Consider the following 22,643-nt stretch of genomic DNA (forward strand, 5'->3'; position numbering starts at 1 on the left):
ATGTCATTTGTCATTATTATTTCCTGTACCAGAAACCTCCCTCTTCTTTGCTTGGCATCCTCTTCCCCATAAGTGTTCCTGTATGTTCACGTGTAGTCAAGTTTTTCACTTTTGAGTTTCCAAAGAACTCTGTAATTTTAAAAAATCACCATAGCTCACAGTTATTGAGTATTTACTCTAACCAAGTTCCTTTTAAGTGATTTAACTATGTTTTCTCATTTACTCCTCAAAACAGCCCTTTAAGGTGGGTACAATTATAATTCCCATTTTACAGATATGGAAAGTGAGGCACTGGGAATTTAATTAAATGACGTGTAAATACACGGAGGAGTTAGAATTTGTACTCAGGCACTTTAGTACTTGTCTGTGTGCTACTGCTGTGCTATTTACACATTAAAATGATTTGTTTCAAGGTCCATAATCACAGGACTGTAAGTATGTAGACTTTAGGAACTGTAACTTAGTCACTGTTGTATTCTTATTCCCTACCCTACTGGCTGGCATATGGACTACTCTTAAATACTTATTGAAACAAACTGCATCAATTGGCTGTCTTGACATCGTATAGACAGGATTTCATTTCTCCTCTTGGCTTAGAGCTCAGTGGGTATTTAGTGGTAATGGAATTTATAGCCATTATGGAATGTATGTGGTAGAAGAAGCCCCAGCATCCAAAGATTACACGTTCTTTGTGAAACATTATCCATTTGGCTGTGGTTTGCTTACCCGTGTTCAAAGGTCTGTGATTAATCCCTTTGCTCATCTCTTAGGCTGCCTTAGGCTGACATTACAAGAACTTTAAAGCAATAATCTTTGGCAGCTGAGCTCTTAGCAGGCCATCTTCATGCTATTAAGAGATACGTACTTGTCCAGATAAGTATCAGAACAGAGGGAAGAAGTTATCAAATCTCTTGGATTTCTAATACGTATGGAAGGAAATTGATATGGTTCAAGAAGATGGCTCTATGATACATCATATGTATCATGTGATTTTTTTTCTGACAATTTCAACTGCACTTAAAATTTTTCTAGTATTTTGGGTGGATAAAGAAAATTAACAGTAATAGTTATTTTAGTGCTTGTAATTACTAATGACTTGATTTTACTTCCTGGTAGCAGTAAACTTATATTCTTGTAGCAATGCAAAAATAGAAATAGGAAATAGTTTTCTTTCTTTCTTTCTTTCTTTCTTTCTTTCTCTTTCACTCTATCTCCTTCTTTCCTTCCTTTCTTTTTTCCTTCCTTCCTTCCTTCCTTCCTTCCTTCCTTCCTTCCTTCCTTCCTTTTTTCTCCCTGTAGCTATGGAACATGAACCATAATTAGAAAAGATTCCAGGTTTTTCTTTTTGCCCCCCCTCCCACCCCACCTCCCAAAGTAGAGATATATGCACAGTAAAACACCCATTATGGAGCACTTTGGGTCAAATCAAGGTTCTAACACGCACAGCATTTTATTATAGTCAGCAGGGTTCATGGGCATGTGACTGTGATTGCAGTCCCATAGCATCAGTGCTGTAATGGTTTCTTCACATACCAAAATGTTTAGCAAAGCCACTTGTTTCTCTACCCTTTCATCTTATGCACATGGGAATGGTCAACTGTGAGCTGAGAAAAGAAAGGAAGATCTTCATAACTGCATTACATTTGACTTGCTTAATTTTAATTTATGGAATAGGGATTATGTTTAATTGGAAAAAGAGAGACTTACTTTTGGAACATTTGTTCAGTGTGATTAATAAAAAAAATAACCTCAACTGCAATTTTGTCAATAACAAATGTGAATATCAGAAACCACAACCCAGCTGTTTTATTTTATTTGTGCTTCTACTTAGGTAGTGTGGTATGAGCCTCAGAATGAAAACCAGCATGACAGTATTATTTAAGTACTACTAAAAGGCTTCATACTACTTTCCAAGCAGCATGTAAAACTACGACCTGACCTTTCCCTGCTCATTAGAATTTGCTGTTTCTTCATGCAACCCTAGGGCTCCCATTTCTGCCATTGTGGCAAAAGTGGCCAAGCAATCCCCCTACCATTTCTTCTCACTTTATTACTGCTGAGTAGCTATTATATTTGTCTGACAAAGGGATTGAATGTCAAAAATCTCGACTGGGGGTGGGGGCGCCTGGGTGGCTCAGTCGTTTAAGCGTCCCACTTCGGCTCAGGTCATGATCTCACGGTTCATGAGTTTGAGTCCCATGGCAGGCTCTGCGCTGACAGCTCAGAGCTCAAAGCCTGGAGCCTGCTTCCAATTCTGTCTCCCTCTCTCTCTGCCCCTCCCCCGCGCGTGTGCGCTTACGCACGTGCTCTCTCTCTCCTTCAAAAATAAACAAACATTGAAAAAGAATTTTTAAAAAATCTCGGTTGGGAGGGAGGAGCGTGAAGCAGTGTTTCTTTTTGCATGAGAAATCTTCAACATAACCCAAGGTTGAGGATGACTAGCAAGAAGTTGTGTTAATGCAGTTGAAAGTGCTGATGGCCACGTTAGTTAGAATGTAGGTTTGGTTCTGCAACAAAGTCCAGATAATGGTCCAAGGGTAAGCAGACCAGGGCCAAAGCCTGCACATCATCCAGGACCCATGCTCCTATGCTGTCTCTCTGCTATTCTCAGCTTGCGGTTTCCATCTTACGGTCTAAAGTATCTGCTTCAACTCTCACCATCATGTCTCCTTTGGGAAATGTAGTCTTTGATTGGGTGACCATCTGCCTAGTTAAATACCAGAGATATTACAATCAAAGGAAAAAAGGAAGAATGGATTTATAACTGATAATGCTATACTCACTGCTGGTGAAAACTGAGAGGCAAAGTAACATGGTACAGGGATAAGTAGGTGAACATGCTTTAGCTCTGGCAACCTATAAGTATCTAAGACAGAGACCAATTGTGGTTAACTGAAATTAACTGAAAAGTTTGGAGAACCAGGCACAGAATGAAGCTGAAGACAATGAAGCTACAAACATATGCACATCATATCATGGAATGATCTGCTTATTATAGTGCCCCTCGTGACATCACACCTGGACTCTTAGATTCTCAATTCCATTGCCAATCTCATTACTGGAAATCAGGTACTAGATGCTGCCAAAGTTAGAAATGTTTTTTTTTTTTTTTAATTGAGGTAAAATTGGTATATAGCATATTAGTTTCTGGTGTGTAATGTAATAATTTGATATTTGTATGAGCTACAAAGCAATCATCAGAGTAAGTCTGGTTACCATCCATTACTGTACCATTGACCCCCTTCTTTCATCAAACCCCCATCCCCTTTTGCTTCTGATCACCACCAATCTATTCTCTGTGAGTTTTGTATTGTCTTGTTTGCTCATTTGTTTTGTATTTTAGATTCTATATATAAGTGAAATCATAAGAAATTTGCCATTCTCTGTCAGGCATTTCATTTAGCCTAATACCCTCAAGGTGCATCCATGTTGTCACAAGATTTCATTCCTTTTTACTTCTGAGTAGTATTCCACTCTGTGTGTGTGTGTGTGTGTGTGTGTGTGTGTGTGTGTGTGTTGTGTGTGTGTTTGTGTGTGTGTGTGTACCACAACATCTTTATCTATCTATTCATTAATCAATAGGGCACTTAGCTTATTTCCATATTTTAGCTATTGTAAACAATGCTGCATAAACACAGGGGTGCATGTGTCATTTAAATTAGTGTTTTTTTTTTCTTTGGATAAATACCAAGAAATGGAATAGATGGAACATATCCCTAGGTATTTTTTTAATGCAATTGTGAATGGGGTTGTTTTCTCAATTTCTCTTTCAGAGTGTTCATTATTAGTGTACAGAAATATAACCAATTTCTACATATTGATTTTGTGTTCTGTAACTTTATTGACTTTGTTTACTAGTTTCAGCAGCTTTTTGTGGAGTCTTTAGTGTTTTCTATATATAATATGTCACTTGCAAATAGTGACAGTTTTACGTCTTCCTTTCCAATTTGGATGTCTTTTGTTTCTTTTTCTTGCCTAATTTCTGTAGTTAGGATTTTTAATACTATGTTGAATAAAAGTGGTGATAATGAGCATCATTGTCTTGTTCCTGATCTTGGTTGAGTGTGATGTTAGCAGTGGAGTTTGTTATATATGGCTTTTATTATCTTGTGATACATTTCTTCTATATCTACTTTGTTGAGAGTTTTTATCATAAATAGATGTTGAATTTCGTGAAATACTTTTTCTGTATCTACTGAAATGATCGCATGATTTTTATCCTTCATTTTGTTAATGTGGTATATCACACTGATTGACTTGTGAATGTTGACCTATCCTTGTATCCCTAATATAAATCCCACTTGACCATGGTGTATTATCCTTTTAATGGATTGGTTTGCTAATGTTTTGTTGAGGGTTTTTGCATCTTTATTCACTATGGATATTGACTGTAATATCTTTTCTAGTAGTGTTCTTGTCTGTTTCTGATGTCAAGGTAGAGAGGAGAGTAATAATGCTACTTTGAATTTTTGGTAGAATTCACCAATGAGAGTCTCTTTTCCTGGACTCATTTGGAGGAGATTTTTGATTATTGATTTAATCTCTTTACTAGTAATTAGACTGTTTAGATTTCTGATTTCTTCCTGATTTAGTCTCAGAAGATTGTATATTTCTAGGAGTTTATCCATTTCTTCTATGTTGTCCAATTTGTTGGTATATGATTGTTCATAATAGTTCCCTGCAGTCCTTTGTATTTCTGGGGTATCAGTTGTAACTTCTCTCTTTCTTTCTGATTTCATTAATTTGTGCCTTCTTTCTTCTTTTGTTTGTGATTAAAGCTAAAGGCTTTTCAATTTTGTTTATTAAGAACCAACTCTTAGTTTTATTGAAATTTTTTGTTCTTTTTTTGTTTTTTGGTCTCTATTTCATTTCTTTCTAATCTGATCTTTATTATTTCCTTCCTTCTAGTAAATTTGGGCTTTGTTCTTTTTTAAGTTCCTTTAGGTTAAACTTAGATTGTTTATTTGAGACTTTTGTTTTTTGTTTGTTTCTTGAGATAGGCCTGCTGTGAAGTTCCTTCTTAGAACTGCTTTTGCTGCATCCCATAGATTTTACATTATTTATATTCTCATTTGTCTCAAGGTATTTTTTGATTTCCCTTTTGGTTTCTTCATTGACCCATTGGTTGTTTAGTAGCATATTGATTAACCTCTACATATTTGTGATTTTTCCAGTTTTCTTCCTGTAACTGATTTCTAGTTTCATATGATTGTGGTTGGAGAATATTCTTGATATTCATTCTTAAGTTATTGAGATTTGTTTTGTGGTCTAACAAGTGACCTATCCTGGAGAACATTCTATGTACACTTGAGAAGAATGTTTATTGTGCTGCCTTTGGATGGAATATTCTATATATATCTGTTAAGTTCATCTGGTCTAATGTGTCATTTAAGGCCAGTGTTTCCCTATTGATTTTCTGTCTGGATGATCTATCCTTGATGTAAATGGGGTGGTAAAGTCTTCTACCATAATTGCTGTAAATTTCTCCCTTTAGGTCTGTTAATATTTGCTTTACATATTTAGGTGCTGTATGTTTGGTACATAAATATTTATAAATGTTATATCTTCTTGTTGAATTGATGTCTTTATCGTTGTGTAATACCCTTATTTGTCTTTTATTACAGTCTTTGTTTTAAAGTCTGTTTCAACTGATGTAAGTGTAACTACCCCAGCTTTCTTTTTAATTTCCATTTGCATGAATATCATTTTCCATCCTTTCCCTTTCAGTCTGTGTCCTTAGATCTGAAGTGAGTCTTATAGGCAGCATCTAGGTAGGTCTTTTTATTTATTTCTTAATCCTTTTAGCTATCGCTGTCTTTTGATTGGAGCATTTAGTCCATTTATATTTAAAATAACTATTGAAAGGTATGTACTTATTACCATTGTGTTAATTGTTTTCTGGCTGATTTTATAGCTCCTTTCTGTTCCTTTCTTCTTCTCTTGCTCCATTCCCTTGTGGTTTGATGCTGTTCTTTAGTGTTATGTTTAGATTCCTTTCTCATTATCTTTTGTGTATCTGCTGTAAGTTTTTGCTTTGTGGATACCATGTAGTTCACATATAACAGCCTATATATATAAGAATCTACTTTAAGTTGATAGCAACTCAAATTTGAACACATGCTAAACACTACACATTTGCTCCTCTTCCCACCACATTTTATATTTTTGATGTCATGTTTTACATTTACAAATTTTGTGTATCCCTTACTTAGTTAATGTGGTTATAGTTAACTACTTTTAATCTTCATACTAGCTTTATAAGTGGTTAATCCACTACCTTTACTATATATTTATCTTCTCCAGTGACATTTTTACTTCCATATTATGTTTTCTTGTGTAATTAGTACCTTTTCTTTTCAGCTTAAAGAAGTCCCTTTAACATTTCTTTTAAGGCCAGTTTAATGGTGATGCACTCCTTTAGCTTCTGCTTATCTGGAAGACTCTTTATTTATCCTTTAATTCTGAATGGTAATTTTACTGGGTAGAGTATTCTTGGTTGAGAATTTTTTCTTTCAGCACTTTGAATATATTGTGTCACTCCTTTCTGCCTACAAAGTTTCTGCTGGAAAAATCAGCTGATAGTCTCATGGGAGTTCCCCTGTACGTAAAAAAGTTGTTTTCCTCATTTCTTTCGATATTCTCTCTTTAACTTTTGACACTTTAATTATATGTTTCTTGGTATGGATCTCTTTGGTTCATTTTGTTTGGAACTTTCTGTGCTTTCTAGCCTGGGTATCTGTTTCCTTCCCTAGGTTAGGGATGCTTTCAGCTATTATTTCTTCAGATAAGCTTTCTGCTCCTTTCTCACTCTCTTATCTCTCTAGGACCCTTATATGAGAATTCTACTCCACTTGATGTTGTCTCATAAGCCCCTTAAACTATCTTCACTTAATTTTTTTCTTTTTGCTGCTCTGACTGGGGGAGTTCCATTGCCATATCTTCCAGGTTGCTGATTGTTCTTCTGTTTGATCTAATCCTCTGTTGAACCCTCTAGTGTATTTTTCAGTGCAGTTATTGTATTCTTCAGATTTGTGATGTGTATTTGATACTTTTATATATTTTGTGTTTTTGTTGAGTTTTCACTGTGCCCATCCATTCTTCTCCTGAGTTTGGCAAGGGTATTTATGATCATTATTTTGAACTCCTTATCAGATAGATTACTTATCCCTGCTTCACTAAGGTCTTTTTCTGAGGTTTTGTCTTATTTGTTTGTTTGTTTGTTTGTAACCTATTCCTCTGTTTTCTTGGTTTGTGGGACTCTTTGTGTTTGTTTCCATGTATTGGGTAAAATAGTTACCTCTCAGTCATAAAGGAGTGGTGTCATGTAGGAGATGAACCTTATTGTTCAAACTTACCCTAGTTTTGGGTTATTTTTTTTAAATGTCTGTGATTGTCTAAATAGCTTGATTTATTTTTCATAGGTCTCCATTGATGAAGATGTGCTAAGACCAGTCAATGTTCCCATGGCAGTGATTCCAATCAGCACCCAGTTTCGGGATGATTGGAAGCCAGATCCTCAGACAGCAGCTTTTTTTATTTTAAGTTTTTTTTAAACATTTATTTATTTTTGAGGCAGAGAGACAGAGCATAAACGGGGGAGGGGCAGAGAGAGAGGGAGACACAGAATCGGAAGCAGGCTCCAGGCTCTGAGCCATCAGCCCAGAGCCTGACGCGGGGCTCGAACTCACGGACCGTGAGATCATGACCTGAGCTGAAGTCGGACGCTTAACTGACTGAGCCACCCAGGCGCCCCAAGCAGCTTTTTAAAGTATGTAAATATATATAGTCCTGTGGGACCACAGTTGTAAACCCTGCTGGCCTCAAGACTGGGAGACCTGGAGGTGTCCTCTGGGCAACAGTTACTAAATTTAGGGATTTAGGTAAGTGTATAAGTTCCTTTCTGGGAGGTATCATTGGGTTGTGTGGAGGCCAAAGGAGGACTTAAAGGTGGTGTGTCTCTGCCTGTGTTCCCTGAGAGCTCTGTGTAGCCCTAGAAGTGTGGCAGACCTGAATCCTATCTCTAGGGTTGAAGCTATGAAACGAGTAGATGGGCCTCTTTTACAGGTGGGCTGGGGGAGGTTTCTGTCTGTTGTCTCTGCAGTGTCCTGGGTGTGGTAGCCTGCCAAGACCTATCTTTCTGATTGTTGTAGTCCCATGGGGACAAGAAATGCAAGCCCCTCTGGCCACCAGAGTCAGGCAGTCAAGGGGTGGCCCCTAGGCAGGGCATGCCTGTAGCTTTAGCAAGGCTGTGTCTGTGTGTTCTCACCTGCACTAGCAAAGTATAGGAAAAGTGCAAAAATTGCCCCCAACAGTGCCTGTGTCCCCAAAGAGCATCCCAACTAGTCCCTGCCCCTCTGAAAGATGCTTTAAGATTAGCAAATAAATTTTCTTCACAAATAATCCACTCAATTCTCAAACTGCCGCCTTTGTGCTGGGTCCCAAGAACATGAGTTCATGTGTAATCCCCTTAAAAGGAGTATCTCAGACCCCCCCAGCCTCCTGGGTCCCCTGGCTGAGAGCCCCATTGGGTTCCAGAGCCAGATGTCTTGGGGCCCTCATCTCTCTGGTGCAGGTCCAAAGGGTTGAGGTGCCCAATGTGGGGCACAAATCCCTCACTTCTCAGGGAGACGCTACGGACCAGTGATATTCCCCCACCATTGTGGGTCACTTCACTGGGGATGGGGTTTGTCAGACCGCATCTCTGCCTCTCCCATCTCTCTCACTGTAGCCCTTTTATTCCTTGTTGTGAAATAGCTGTCCAGCTAGTTTTCAGTTCTTTTTCAGTAGGAAATATTCCATATGTAGCTGTAGATCTGATATGTCTGTGGGAGGAGCTGAGTTCAGGATCTTCCTGCACTCCATTTTAGACTAGTGGCCACATGGAAATGAATTTTAAACTGTCTTTCCTTCTTTGAATTTTTGTGCCAGACTCAAAATCCCAGGTTGGAGCAGGCACCAATTTGTTGAGCTTACCACACAAGGCTGCATCCTAGCTGCCAGGAGTTTGGGAGCACAAGTATTTGGCCTTGTCTACATCAGCAATGGGAGATGAAATTCTGTCTCCCACAAGTTTGACTTACACAACTGTAGACCCAAAGCATGAAAAGGGGTCGTTGTTTGTTTGTTTGTTTGTGTTTGTTTAATGCCCAAATTGTGCACCATAATTACTAACATAGTTTTCAAATTGGCAAGCATAGTGTAAGTGCTTAAGTGTGTGGTTTTAGAGTTAGAGAAAATTGGGTACTAGTCATTATTCTGTAAAATCAAGGTATTCATAATGCCTACCTCCTAGGGTTTTGTGGAAGATATATGTAAAGTAGATGCTTAATAAGTTGAGGAAGAACAGGAAAGATAGGCACACTAACTTTTAAATATAATTTGAAGATTTTTAAAAATATCTTTTTCTTGTCTAGTCAGTCTTAATATTATCCACCCATCCATATCTGTAACTAATTAGCCATTATTCAATTCAGCTGACGTTCTAAAACCAATTTGAAATCCCTTAATAAGCCTGGTTGACAATTGGGTTGATTTGGTGCTCACCCTAAACTTACACAGATTTATAAACTAGGTAAGGAAAATACTGTGCACTACTTTTTGTAGTGGATTAAAGACAGCAAGCTATTCCCTACAATCTAGAAGTACAAATAATAACAACTCAAGTACATATAGCAATTATAGTTCTCTGTAGATATTAAGTAAACAGCTTTTGTTTTCCTCTCTCAAAAGTGAATTCTCCTTGACAGTACTTTTGCACTGATAACCTAAGCATTTAAAACTTGATTGTTTCCACCAACCACTTCAAACTTTCTCCTCTGAAAAACGTCTTAAGCAGCATTAGGAAGAATGACAAAGGCAGGCTTAAGTACCTCTGCAAGCTGCCAAAAATATAGGTTGGATGGTGTTCAGCACCTGGAAAATTCGTTAAGACCATATGGACTGTCAAAAGTTCAATGTACTAGAGAAGAAAACTCCCTGCGGTGCCAGCATTTGAATAAAAAAATCATTGTAAACAATGGCTCTAGGGGATTACTGTGATCATTCAAAAAGTTGCAGGTTCTGCTGTTAATAGAAAAATTATAAACTAAATTATAAACTCAGTTGTGGAACAGGGAACCAGACAAAGACAGAACTGGAAAGAATTCTTTGGGTAAATGTGATCAATATCTCTTTACTTGACCTTAGTTCTTAGGGGTCTTAGACTTACATATTATATCCATGCATATAAAGGGGTGAAGTCAATGTAGTCAAATGAAGTTAAGCTTTTCTGTTTGTTCGATTTTTGTTTTTGTTTAAAGGACAGATCAGTATTTGTCAAAACTTCTATTTGAGTAAAATTAACACAAAGCACAGATGACCTGAATTATGAAAATATATTGGAGTGCCCAGCTGGCTCAGTCCAAAGAGCATGCAACTCTTGATCTCAGGGTTGTAAGTTCGAGCCCCATGTTGGGTATAGAGGTTACATAAGAATGAAATCTTTTTAAAAAATAAATACAAGACTATCTTAAGGTGCTACAGATAGTGTTTTATAAATTAGAACTGTCCACTACTATTTAAATTATCACTTCTGAGCATTATGGAACAAAAGAGTAAGTGGTATGAATATTTCTTTTATATATTTTCAAGTTAAAATTAATTTTATTATTTTTCTTTAGATTCATTAGGTGAAACTTGCCAACTGACCTAAGTAAACCTAGCATATATTTCCCTGTCATCAAAGAGCAAGCAGAAGAAAAGTGATGTGACATTTATAAAATGAAAGAAAAGATAAAAAGATTATAAAATAGAAAGAGGCAACATATATAATTTGTCAAAGGAGGGTTTGCCAAAAAATACTTGATTTGTAATTGTTCCATATAGAAACCCCAATTTTAGAATTAAAGTAGAAGTGTGTGTGTGTGTGTGTGTGTGTGTGTGTGTGTGTCTGTGTGTGGTTAAAGTGCAAGGTAGATACTCTTTCTTTTAGTGAAGTGACCAGCATCTCATCTTGCTCTTTATTCTTACCACGAGAAGTAATAGAAGTTTTGCAGAATCCTTATAAGGATTCATTGTAGGACACTGTTAACTATAAGGAGCTGAGCCCTCAGATAGTGAGGAATTGACAATATTTTTCAAATTAACTTTCCTTTATCAAATATAAAAATTGTTCATTCTCGCTGTTAAAAACTTGTAAAATGCAAAAAAATAAAGATGCAAATAAATATCATTAACATTTTGGTTCACTCCATTCCAATCCTTTTTTTAATTTTCTGACATACATATATAATGATACAGAATATCCATCAAAATGATGTTTGTGAAGAAATTTGGAAGACATGAGAAATTGCTTGGAAAAGAAAAAATACATGATTTAGAACTCTATGAGCAAGTTGTTGCAGAGTGTTTCTAATGTTTAGTGAACACTAAACAGCAGTAGTTCTTTATTTACACACACTCAGCAGGGTCCTTTTTATTAGGCATTCCCATTTTAACAAAACAAACCCCCTATGGTAGCTGTTGAGCTCTTCTTTTGCTCTTAGCTCTGTGAGGGAAGACAATACAATAATCATAAGATGGGATACTCGTTAATTTGGGGCGTCCAAGTCATAGCTTATGCACCCAAGGAGGACAGGCTAAGTATTAAAATATAGTATTGATTATGTGTGGAATAAAAGCTCACAGAAGTGAGTATTCATTATGGACCCAAATGTTTGAAGGAAGGCTCTATGGTTGAAGTAGAGACAGAGCTGGGCATGGAAGAAAGGGCAGATTTGGAGGAGGCAGAGAAAGGACCAAAGATAACTTTACTGGACAGGTAGGCAGGTCAGGATATGTTAATTTCTGGAGGCTTAATACCCAAAGGAATTTGGACTTGGTGTTGTTTCAACTTGTATGTGTCTTCTCTGACTAGTTTTGGCTGTCAGGTGGTGGCTAGTCAAAGGCTGAAGGACCAAGATGCTGCCTTTAGTGATTTATATTTTTTTTGGTCTGAATGTTGGGCACTTAAGGTAGTACAGTAGAGACTGAAATTATTATTATTTGTGCTTAGAAATGTTCACTCTTTTTCTTGCTTGGTTTTAGGGAGGGGGGATATTGAGTCAGTCTAATTGGGAGTTGCCCTGGGTGTGGTTTTATTGCTGCTGTGATCCTCAGCACACTACAGGTTTTAAATTACTTGTTGTTAGGTCACAGCTGGTTTGTTGGGGGAACTTTTCTCAATATATACTCCACCTTCAGCTTTAGGTCTTCCCTTTGTGCCTGTTCACTTTTCAATCTCTGTCACCCTTTCAGCAATAGACTGCTGTTACTTGTTATGCAGCGCTTGCTAGCTTAGTTGTTCTGGGTGAATGTACGGGGTGTTCTCTGTTGACCTAGTTCAGCCACAATCATAGGCAAGTACTCTGTCCCTGAGCTTGGCTGGGACATTTTCAATGATTCTTTCCCTCCTCCACTCCGGTGGGGTCACTAAACATATGAGCCCAGGGTGACTTCCTGCCCTTCCTGAAGGGACAGCATTAATTCTTTTCTATTTCCTTTCTACAGCTGCAATAAGTCTTGACATTTTGTCCCAGTGACAGAGTTTGTTGTATCCTCCCTTAGTGATTTAAGGAAGGGAAGATGAGGAGAAGAATCCATTTTTCCAGTAGATATTTCCCTCCCTCAGGCCTTCTCTACAAGAAAGGCTTTATCTTAATTCTTTCTTGTCCCAAATCTTTCTTGTGAGTACCTGATGATGTACCTGGAGAAGAAAATTCCCTTTGTGTTTGTGGCTCCTAAGGTTTCTATACTCTCATTCTAAATAGATTACAGGTGGCTTTTAGCAATTTGCTAAAAATTTTGGTTGCTTTCTTCTTGTCATCTTATATGTTGCCCAGTATCTTCTCCAGGAAAACTAGGGCTTGCACTTCTTATCTCCTGTGTTTCTGTATATTTTGAGTTCATTTGTTGCCCGAGACCTCAAATCTCTGATGAAAGTTATAAATTTGCAGATTACTTGACATTTTTTGTTGTTGAACGGATGGGAGCACTACTCTTTCCAGATTTCTAAATTATAAATAGAAGCCTAAATTCAATTTATTTTGAGTTATTATTATGCAAGAAGAGTTTCTTGTTATATTAATATGACTTTGCAAAGTTTAATTTTATTAAGTCATGTTAGCATTGATTTCAGCATTGTTTACTTTTATTTCATATACAAAATGATACATAATCATATATAATAAATTACATAATACTATATATAACAAATTTACAATAAGTATAATTAGGGATGCTTGGAACATGTATTATTATCAAGATTATTGCTTTGGAATCAGATAAACATGGGTTTCAATCTTAGGCTTGCCATATTCTTGCTATATGATTTTGGAAATATTTTTTCTCTCTGAATCTCAAGTTTTCTCATCTTTATGGAAATGGAAAGAGAAGTACCTATACAATGGAGTGCTTTTTAGGATACTACAGACTCACCTTGCTATGTAACAGATGATATTTTCTTGGTCAGAGATTATTTGGTTACAATAATAGAAGCCTCTTGTGACCAATGAATAAAGAGTTTATTGTGAGAACTAAATAATCAGGCCTCCCTTGGAAGGGTGGGGAGCAGAGTCACTCTAGCTGGAATACAGTTTTTATTCTTGTGTTCTACGATTAATGTGACTCAACTACCAATTGATTCTGTCGCCGTATTTCTTCATATTTTAAGAGTAGATATCTGATTGATTCGTTTTTAAAATGAAATTCATAACTTTCATCAGAGATTTGAGGTCTCAGGGCAACAAATGAACTTACAATATACAGAAATACAGGAGATAAGAAGTGCAAGCCCTAGTTTTCCTGGAGAAAATACTGGGCAACATATAAGATGATAAGAAGAATGCAACCAAAAGACCTGTTCCTTTTGGATCAGTTGTTCATTTCTGGGTGAGCAGTTGTGACCAGGGGTAGGAGGCAGGTCACGTGGTTCAGAGTCCTGGAGGCTTTGGTCAAGTGGATAATTATTACCGTCTCTAGTTCTGGCTAATTATTTTCACATAATTTTTACGGAGGAGAAAAGAGTATGTTATTTAACATCTATGGAAATTATGGGATTAATTTTATAATTCAACCTGAATTTCCCAAATGAACATGGATCCTTTTCTATATACATAATGCCTATTACATTCAGCCTTAATACGGCTATCTTCTCCTAAACGATCTTTCTTCCGCTCTCAAAACCTATTTTAATTGTAAAGGAAACCATTTTTCATTAATTTAAATAGGCTAGCCCCACTCCTTTACTCTGTGGATGTCTCAGATTGGATGAGTAGACAGATTATGGCATTTGAACATCATCTCTGCTGCTGACTAGCTATATGATTTTAAGTTATTTTCTTAGTTTCTTTTTCTTAAATAGGATAATAATGACGCTTACCTCAGAGAGTTGTGGTGGGATTAAGTGAGACGACACCCATGAACTACTTAACATGTTGCTAATAAATGATAAGTACTTAATTAATAAATGTTTTTCTTTCAGTAGTGATATGCCTCACCAGAGACTAAACTTGAGTTTTGTTTTGTTTTGTTTTCAGGAGAGGTAGCACAATGGTACAATCACCAAAGACAGTTCATCTGTTTGCTCCTCACTCCATAAATGAAAGTATGAGGTGCTTGAAGAAGCATCTTTAGGGGAAACTTCTTTAGGGAGTAGTAATCTTTGTATCACAGAAGACAGCCCCATTCTGAAGTCTCCATAGCCTGAATGACATAGTGATTTTCTGTAAGGATTTGTGAGTAACCCCATCTTCCAAGGAAAGAGGGCTATCATCACACCCTTCATGTGTCATGAATTTGTGATTTAAGAGAAAAAAAAAGCTGTCTTCATTCTCTGCATGGGTCAGTTGTAGGAAGGGAGAGGGGTGGTAGTTAAGGTCTTTGAAGGGTAACTATCTGATCCATTTCTAATCAAACATTGTGAATGCTGGCTGTTTTTCTGTGAGGTGACTGGGAGTGATCTTTGAAGAGCTGTTAAGTCAAAGCTGCAACGCTGGTGCCCCAAGTTTCAACAATAACACCATGTGGCAGCTAGAAGCAACCTATCGATAGTTGACATCGATCACACACTTATTATGATTCACTGTTCTAAGCTCTTACATGAGTTAACTTATTTAATTCTCACTACATACTTGATAGGCAAGGCACTGAAGCCAAGCAAGGTAGAAAATTACTCAATCTATAAAGTGACAGAACTAGAATTCAAACCCAGGTAGTCTTTCTCTGGAGTACACATCATTAGCCACGATACATGTTGCAGATATAAATGATCTCTTCAGCAGGGAGGAGAAGGCAGACAGATCCCTTTTGGCACTACGTGAACCTCACGAATTTTGGATAATTCAGACTGGGAGCTCAATGAGGGAGATTTCTTGCTTTTGTATCACATGGAATGTGAACACATTGATAATAATATTATTATAGTTTCTTTTTTTTTAATTGTATTTTTGATTTTTTAAAATTTACATCCAAATTAGTTAGCATATAGTGCAACAATGATTTCAGGAGTAGATTCCTTAGTGCCCCTTACCCGTTTAGCCCAACCCCACTCCCACAACCCCTCCAGCAACCCTCAGTTTGTTCTCCATGAGTCTCTTCTGTTTTGTCCCCTTCCTGTTTTATATTATTTTTGTTTCCTTTCCCTTATGTTCATCTGTTTTGTCTCTTAAAGTCCTCATATCAGTGAAATCATATGATTTTTGTCTTTCTCCGTGTAGTTGCAAATGGCAAGATTTCATTCGTTTTGATTGCCGAGTAATACTCCATTGGGTATATATATATATATATATATATACATACCACATCTACTTTATCCATCCATCCATTGATGGCTATTTGTGCTCTTTCCATACTTTGGCTATTGTTGATAGTGCTGCTATAAACATGGGGTGTATGTATCCCTTCAAAACAGCACACCTGTATCCCATGGATAAATGCTAGTAGTGCAGTTGCTGCATCATAGGGTAGTTCTATTTTTAGTTTTTTGAGGAACCTCCATACTGTCTTCCAGAGTGGCTACACCAGCTTGCATTCCCACTAACAATGCAAAAGAGATCCTCTTTCTCCACATCCTCCCCAACATCTGTTGTTGCCTGAGTTGTTAATGTTAGCCATTCTGACAGGTGTAAGGTGGTATCTCATTGTGGTTTTGATTTGTATTTCCCTGATGATGAGTGATGCGGAGCATTTTTTCATGTGTCAGTTGGTCATCTGGATGTCTTCCTTGGAGAAGTGTCTATTCATATCTTTTGCCCATTTCTTCACTGGATTATTTGTTTTTTGGGTGTTGAGTTTGATAAGTTCTTTGTAGATTTTGGATACTAACCCTTTATCTGATACGTCGTTTGCAAATATCTTCTCCCATTCTGTCGGTTGCCTTTTAGTTTTGCCGATTGTTTCCTTCGCTGTGCAGAAGTTTTTATTTTGATGAGGTCCCAGTAGTTCATTTTTGCTTTTGTTCCCTTTGCCTCCAGAGATGTGTTGAGTAAGAAGTTGCTGTGGCCAAGATCAAAGAGGTTTTTGCCTGGTTTCTCCTTGAGGATTTTGATGGCTTCCTGTCTTACATTGAGGTCTTTCCTCCATTTTGAGTTTATTTTTGTGTATGGTGTAAGAAAGTGATCCAGGTTCATTCCTCTGCATGTCACTGTCCAGTTTTCCCAGCACCACTTGCTGAAGAGACTGTCTTTATTCCATGGGATATTCTTTCCTGCTTTGTCAAAGATTAGGCGGCCATATGTTTGTGGGTCCATTTCTGGGTTCTCTCTTCTGTTCCATTGATCTGAGTGTCTGTTTTTGTGCCAGTACCATACTGTCTTGATGATTACAGCTTTGTAGTATAGCTTGAAGTCTGGGATTGTGATGCCTCCTGCTTTGGTTTTCTTTTTCAAGTTCGCTTTGGCTATTGGGCGTCTTTTCTGGTTCCATATAAACTTTAGGATGATTTGTTCTAGCTCTGTGAAGAATGCTGGTGTTACTTTGATAGGGATTGCATTGAATATGTAGATTGCTTTGGGTAGTATTGACATTTTAACAATATTTGCTCTTCCTATGCAGGAGCATGGGATCTTTTTCCATTTTTTTTGTCTTCTTCCATTTCTTTCATAAGCTTTCTATAGTTTTCAGTGTATAGATTTTTCACCTCTTTGGTTAGATTCATTCCTCGGTATTTTATGGTTTTTTGTCCAACTGTAAATGGGATCTATTCCTTGATTTCTCTTTCTGTCGCTTCATTGTTGGTGTATAGGAATGATTCCTGTGTGTTGATTTTATATGCTGCAACTTTGCTGAATTCATGGATCAGTTCTAGCAGGTTTTTGGTGGAATCTTTAGGGTTTTCCATATAGAGTAGTATGTCATCTGGGAAGAGTGGAAATTTGACCTCCTCCTGGCCGATTTAGATGCCTTTTATTTCTTTGTATTATTATAGTTTCTAAGTAATTTTCTACAAATGCTTTATTTTCCCAATTAGATGTTAACCTCCTACTGCTAATGGACTGCTGCTAATTTGTTTTAAACCCCCACCTGTCCCAACCCTTACACTTTATAATACTATGTAAATAATTATTCTTATAGGAGATCATTGGCAAGTGTTCTGGGACAGAAAAATAAGACTGGGCCTAAAAAATTAGATTTGGGCAAGTAAAATATAGAATAAAACAAAAAAAAACACCCTTAATTATTTATTTGAGGCTTTTTATGATTGAAACCTTCAGTTTCACTACTGCAGAGAAATCATTTATAAAAAAAATACGTGAAGTATAGTTTACAAATTACCCTCATGAGAAACAACTTAAGCGAATAGTTGGGTGGAACACATGCAGTCTTTTCTGTGAGTAGGGATGACTAAATGTAAGTTGACAGTGACTGTTTGTCAGTGTGAATCTACTCAGAGTAGAGACCTACTAGTGAAAGATTAGAATATTAATTTCCACGTGCCTTGAACTCTTCTGTCTCTTGGGAGCATATCTGCTGACATAGGACTTGACGCCAAGGCCACCTGAATTAGTTCCTTCTAAAATGACAGGGAAAAAAACCTAGTATCCCTGCTCTTTTTGTGTACCAAAAGGTAATGCCCTCAACTATCAAAATATCCAGAGTAATGTAGGGTTCTGTGAGAATTTTGCAAAAATCGAACCATGATCAACTTTCCCAAAGAGATGACAGAAATTAAAAATGGGTACTTTTTTTTTTCCAGAAGGAAATTTTTTAAAGGAAAAAGGGAAAAAATAATGGCAATGTTGTTCTATAGATCTTCAGAGAAAGCAGCAAATATCACCATATTCTAAAAAAGAAATTTGTTTGATCTTTTTATAGAACTTTATTATATTCTCATCATAAAAATTACACTTAATTTCAAAAAGAATAAATCTTTCATACCTGTATAATATGAAAAAATAAAACTACCTGCAACCTTACTATGAACTGATAACCACTGTTTTAGAATTGCAGATTTTTTCTCAATTTATTTAGATTTAGAACTGCATCTACATCTGTCTCCTTCCACCAATGAGTTCTCTGTATAAATCATGGAAGTGGCCTCAGACCTTATATATTTTATCATATGTTTTCTTCTACATAAGGCTGTGTAATGAAACATTTCTTCATTGTGGCAGAAAAGGTTCACTAAGTTCCAAAGATTTGAGCTCCTTTTCCCAGAGTAGAGTTGTTGGGACACAGCTTCCTAGCCAGAGATTACTCGACTCTTTTTCAGCTATGTGGACCCACATCACTGGTTTTGGTGAAGCAGAACAGGAGCTGAAGCAATTTGCCAAATCTGGGATAAAGAGGTTAAGTATCTGCGTGCCTTTTCCACCCTTTCATTCCCTTCTAAGTTGCACTTGGAGGCCATGCTTGCATTGCCTTCCATTGTCATGAGTGAAATATGACCTCTTAGTAGCCTGCTGGTTCCAGGAGGGGAATAAAAGATACATGGAGCAAAGCCACCCCAGCTGCCCCATAATGGGATTCTGCACAATGAAGCAGAGCTGCCTCACCGACCTGAGATCTTATGATTGAGAAATAAATGATTATTATTATATTGCATTAAGTATGTTTCACAGAAGCCAATGTGCCTAAAGTATGTATAATTGAGTCTAAGAAGAAAGATGCATCTCAGAAAGAACTGTGGATGTGGTTTTGACAAATGGCCTTGGTTGGAGTCAAATACACCAATCTTTGAGAAAACTGTATTGGTAAAACAACCCCAGCCTGGACTAAAAGAGACTGAGACTATATGAGATACAAAGTGACCTCTCAACTTTCTTTAGGTAGGAAGCAGGCTGAGAAAGTGAGTCAGGATTCAAGAATGATATCTTCTCCAATGTCCTTTTGAGAAATGGCCAAGGAAGAGAATGTAAAAGAAAGGATCTCAGTCTCACCCACAGAGGGCTTTGTCAGCAGTTCTTGAGAATAGTGGACTAGGTAGAAACTTCTAAGAATCAGGATTTAGGCCGAATCAAGCAACATCTTCCCTCAGAGGGACATGGCAATACATGTACATGGGCTTTCAAGAACTGCTAATGGACTGCTGATTGCTTTATGCGTCTCATCCTCCCCTTTTTCAAATGGGACTGTTTATTGTAGTTATCCAATCCTTGGTCCATTATTGTATTTTGGATGAGGTAAAGGAGGTAATTTGTCTATTTAGATTGTGGGTCTTTGAATCAAGAGAAGGCATGTGTAGACCTGATGTAGGTCATAAGATCCTTGACTTTGAGTCTAATGTTATCAATGGATGAGATTGGTGGGGGGGGACTTGACATGACATATGAGTACTACTTGCATATGAGAGTAATATGAATAATTGTAAACAAAATAGAGAGTATTGTCATAGATTATATTATTGTTTAAAATGATTCACTTTCCTTCCCCTCCCCCATGGGTTTCTGTTAAGTTTCTCAGGATCCACATAGGGGTGAAAACATATGGTATCTGTCTTTCTCTGTATGGCTTATTTCACTTAGCATCACACTCTCCAGTTCCATCCACGTTGCTACAAAGGGCCATATTTCATTCTTTCTCATCGCCACGTAGTACTCCATTGTGTATATAAACCACAATTTCTTTATCCATTCATCAGTTGATGGACATTTAGGGAAGGAAAAAAAAAAAGAAGAAAAAAGAAAAGGAGGTTAGAGTGGGAGAGAGCAAAAGCATAAGAGTCTCTTAAAAACTGAGAACAAACTGAGGGTTGATGGGGGGGTGAGAGGGAGGGGAGGTGGGTGATGGGTATTGAGGAGAGCACCTTTTGGGATGAGCACTGGGTGTTGTATGGAAACCAATTTGACAATAAGCTTCATATATTGAAAAAAAAAAGATTCACTTTCTTCCCTTATCTTTACCTTTCCATGTGAGTACTTCTCTGCACTTTAACCATGGGCTTGGCCATATGACTTGTTTTGACTGGTGATCTGTTAGCAGGCACGATGTAAGCCAGTGCTTAAAATATGCTTGAGTTGTGGCTCTTGCTCTTTAGGCTTCTGCCATTGTCATGAAAAAGGCGGGCCCTCAATAATCCCACCGGTCTCAGGAGAAGAATAGGAGATATATGGCGGATAACTACTCCAGTGACATCTGAAACAAAGCTACTACAGGTCACCACCAAAACTGAGCAAGAAAAAAAGGCTTATTGTTGTATTCCATGTTACTTTGAGGTTGTTCTGTGAAATATCTGTATGGCTTTGTCTCTTATCCTTTGTTAAAATGTCATCTTCGTAGTGACTGACTCACCCTAATTAAAATGACAACTCTCATTCCAGCCCAATACACTTTCTCCCTCTTCCCTGGTATTTTTCTCCAGAGTATTTGCCATCTTCTAATATTCCATATAATTTACTCATTTGTGGGGTTATCATCTGTCTTGCCCAACTACAATATAAGCTCCATTAAGTAGGAATTTTTTGCTATTTTCTTTACTGCTGTATCTTCAACACCCGGAACGTTGCCTGGCACAGTAGGTACTCAATATTTTTTGTTAAATGAATGCATGAACTAATATGTACATTAAAATATCAAAAATAAGTACAGAAAAATTTAATAGTTATCTCTAGTTTCTGCGACTATGGATGTTTTTTCTTTATATTTTCTGTATTTTCCAAATTATTCAAAATAAGTATATATGATTTATTTCATAAAAATAAAACTTTATTTAACAAAAAATTGTTTTCACTAGACATAGATATTTCAGGGTTTTTTCCTGCTCATTTTAGTATTATTGAGATCGTCCATTTATCAGTAATCATGATTTTTGTCCTAGCATAGGATCTATAGGGAAAAGATGGTTCAAAAAAGAAGGCAAGTGGGTCAAGAGGAGAATGTTGATAAGCTGAGAGTTGAAAATTGAGTCTGGGTATAACAGCCAGAATCTAGGGACACACTGGACACAAAAACTGAGACTCACAACCCAGAAATCCATTTCATAAGTCTCTGTATGAATCTGAGCAAACTTCATTTTTTCAAATCATCCTTTATTTCACTTTTAAGACATTTTAATGAATTATTTTATTGTACCTGTACATTGAAAAAATATTCATTAATTTTGAGAGAGAGAGAGAGTGCACAAGCACTGGGAGGGGCAGTGAGAGAGAAGAGAGAGAACTCCAAGCAGGCTCCATGCTATCAGCAGGGAGCCGACTCAAGGCTTGACCCCACAAACCATGAGATCATGACCTGAGCTGAAATCAAGAGTCGGATGCTTAATCAACTGAACCAACCCAGGTGCCCCTTATTGTACCTATACATTTATGATAAAGGTACGTTAAAGAATCGGATAAATAAACCTTGGTTAAGAAGTGTCATTGTTCTCTACGGTACCAGTCAGTATGCTGATACAATCATAGCATTCATGATACTAGTAGTATGGTTGGGTGTTTGGCAGATTATTAAACACCTTTCTGAGGAGCTGGAGTAATTGCATGAAGTTTTCTCTCCCTAGAGTGAACGATAGCTTCAAGACTAAAACGACCACGAAAAAAGAAGATGCTGGCTATGCAGCATGGAAGAAAGCCATTGGATGATGTGTTTCCTCCATTCACCTATCCCACTTTCTCTTTCCATTTTCACCTCAATTGGAAGATTGGAGAGGCTGAGCAGTAAATTCCGAGTCCCAGCACCAGGTAAGTTTTTCTAAGAGGAAAGTAGTTTATCTTGCTCCATATGAGTTTCTTGTGATTCACAGGCTGTACCAGGACTATGGATGAAGGTAATATAACTTAGGAGTTAAGAACATGGTGACTTGGAGTAAGATGAATTTGATTTGAATTGCAGCTCTTCCACTTACTAACAATATTGCGTTGTTAAGTAACTAACTTTTCTGAACCTTACTTTTATCATTTTTAAATGGAAAAAAAAACAAGAATTAAATGAGATGTCTTTTATAGAGTGTTCAGTATTGGATCACTATTGAGCACTTAACAAATTGAGCTGGTACTCTTGGTACTACTAATACTATCACTAAAATGTTCATAATACTTGTTTAGTTAACCAGTAGGCAGGCTGGCATGCTGGACTTCTGGAAAATGAAGAGAGGGAGAACTTGCAAAAAATAATTAAAAACTATTATGCCTAAGATTCTCAGCTTTCTACTAAATGATGGCTGTTGATTGCATTGTCATTTTGAAATATAACATCAG

The 22,643-nt window shown here is 37.2% G+C and overlaps 1 long non-coding RNA gene across 1 annotated transcript in view; it reads left to right on the top strand.

The window, feature by feature from the left end:
- Positions 1-22,122, top strand: part of LOC124502256 (uncharacterized) — an 87,639-nt gene extending 65,517 nt beyond the window's left edge. Inside the window, exon 3 of the long non-coding RNA XR_006959882.1 lies at positions 21,947-22,122. This is a non-coding gene — a long non-coding RNA (uncharacterized LOC124502256). The remainder of the gene's footprint in view (positions 1-21,946) is intronic.
- Positions 22,123-22,643: the final 521 nt, after the last annotated feature.

The sequence above is a fragment of the Lynx rufus genome, unplaced genomic scaffold (assembly GCF_022079265.1).
Source record: "Lynx rufus isolate CCGP_SWC_20201006 ecotype Redwood Valley unplaced genomic scaffold, mLynRuf1.p SCAF_7, whole genome shotgun sequence".
Taxonomy (NCBI): Eukaryota; Metazoa; Chordata; class Mammalia; order Carnivora; family Felidae; genus Lynx; species Lynx rufus.